Raw genomic sequence first — 2,165 nt, 5'->3', positions numbered from 1 at the left:
CACTCACCTCAGCCTCCCAAAGGCGCAGGATTACAGGCTGAGCCACTGAGCCTGGCTGTGAGATTCCATCTTTATAAAAAAGCTGTAGTCCCAGCTATTCGGGAGGTGGAGGCAGAAGGATCGCCTGAGCCCAGAGGTCGAGGCTGTGGTGAGCCATGATCCTGCCACTGTACTCCAGCCTGGGCAATAGTAAGACCCAGACTCAAAATAATAATTCCTGGCCGGGTGCAGTGGCTCACGCCTATAATCCCAGCACTTTAGGAGGCAAGGTGAGAGGATTGCCTGAGCCCAGGGGTTTGAGACCAGCCTGGGCAACTTGACGAGACCTCGTCTCTACAATAAATCAAAAAAATTAGCTGGGTGTGGTGGCATGTGCCTGTGGCTCCAGCTACCTGGAAGGCTGAGGTGGAAGGATTGCCTGAGCCTAGTGGGTCAGCGCTGCGGTGGCCGTAAGCATGCCACTGCACTCCAGGCCGGGCGACAGAGTGAGACTGTGACTCAAAATAATAATAATAATAATAATTCCTCATTGCACACTCACCCGAGAACTGGGTCTTGGCCTAGGCTCTTTGTTGGGCTACAGTTTCTTTATCTCCTGGGCATTCATGTCCCTTGTGCCTCACTTTCTCACTGGGCTTGCAATTTCCCTCATCTTCCTTATCTCTTCCTTTTTTTATTTTTTCCACTCTTGATGTAAGCGTAAGTTAAAAAAGAAAATTATAAATTTTTGTCCAGGCTGGAACTCCTGGCCTCAAGCAATCCTCCAGCCTCAGCCTCCCAGAGTGCTGGAGTTGGCAGGTGTGAGCCACTGTGCCTGGCCCATATCTCTCTCTCTTTTCTCTTTTTTCTTTTCTTTTCTTTTTTTTTTTTTGAGTTGGAGTCTCACTCTGTCGCCCAGACTGGAGTACAGTGGCCGCTCCCGGCCACCCCAGCGTCAACCTGCTGGGCTCCGGCGATCCTTCCGTCTCAGCCTTCCGAGTAGCCAGAACTACAGGCGTGCGCTACCACACCCGGCTAATTTTTTGATTTATTGTAGAGATGAGGTCTCACCAAATTGCCCAGGATGGTCTTGAACCCTGGGCTTAGGCAATCTTCTCGCCTGGGCCTCCTAAAGTGCTGCGATTACTGGCTTGAGCCACTATGCCCGGCATCTCTCCTTTTTTTTTTTTTTTTTTTTTTTAAAGCAAGATTTATTGAGAAGACAGGAAAGCTCCCACAGTGGGAGGGTACCCGAAGAGGTTGCCCTGTCTCTCCTTTTTTAATGTGGGCCGCAACTAGGCTTCTGTCCCTGCAGGTTGACTCCCTCCTCACCCCTTCTTTCCACAGTCCAGGAACCTTGAGCTGGCCCCTCCCGGCAGACGCTTCATGACAGGAAGGACTGAAATGTCTCACGGACGCCTGGTCTTTCCCTGATGTACTTGTGCCCGCCGTGTGGGGGCAGAGGTTGACGCCCCTGGGCTTTGCCTCATGTGGGAGTGTGTGTTCCCCGGAACCCACCTGTGCCCACTGCCCCGCCCTTCCCCGACCCCCAGACTCTCTCTGAACCCCCCTTCTCCAGAGTTTGGGGAAGGTCCTGCTCCAGGCTTCCTCGTCACGGGGAAGCCAGGGGGCCCAGAATGGGTGAGTCTCTGATTTCCGCAACGTTTGCAACAGTTCACGATTCAATAAACATTGGCCGAGTGTCACTGAGTGTGCCTGTGTCAAGTGTATCCTGCGTCACCTTGTGGCCTCTCCCTCTAGGCCTCAGTCCCAGAAATCGGTGACCACATGCTGCATGCTTAGAGTGCCAGCCCTTGGCTAACAGCAAGGCTGGTGCCATGTGGGCAAGGAAGCAGGTGTTGGGGTAAAACTAATTTGAACAGGCCCAGCTTCCAGATCCTAAGAAATCCCCCAGGCCTTTGACACTTGTGTGTGTCTACTGGGTGGCCATAACAAAATGCTCTAGGTGAGCAGGGTGCAGTGGCTCACACCTGTAATCCCAGCGCTTTGGGAGGTAGAGGCAAGAGGATTGCCTGAACCCATGGGTTTGAAACCAGCCCGGGCAACTTGGTGAGACCTTGTCTCTACAATAAATCAAAAAATTAGCTGAGCATGGTGGTGCGTGTCTGTGGTTCCAGCTACTTGGAAGGCTGAGGCGGAAGGATCGCCTGAGTCCAGCAGGTCGA

General features: G+C 52.8%; 1 protein-coding gene across 1 annotated transcript in view; it reads left to right on the top strand.

Moving 5' to 3' along the window:
• SELENOW (selenoprotein W) overlaps window positions 1-1,685 on the top strand; it is a 7,507-nt gene extending 5,822 nt beyond the window's left edge. The window contains exon 6 of the mRNA XM_008073764.1: window positions 1,327-1,685. The gene's annotated coding sequence lies outside the window, so the exon portion shown is untranslated. The remainder of the gene's footprint in view (window positions 1-1,326) is intronic.
• Window positions 1,686-2,165: the final 480 nt, after the last annotated feature.

The sequence above is a fragment of the Carlito syrichta genome, unplaced genomic scaffold, assembly GCF_000164805.1.
Source record: "Carlito syrichta isolate Samal-C Ts95f unplaced genomic scaffold, Tarsius_syrichta-2.0.1 Scaffold316060, whole genome shotgun sequence".
Lineage (NCBI taxonomy): Eukaryota > Metazoa > Chordata > Mammalia > Primates > Tarsiidae > Carlito > Carlito syrichta.
The sequence above is the reverse complement of the archived record's forward strand: the minus strand, read 5'-3'. Positions and strand labels throughout refer to the sequence as shown.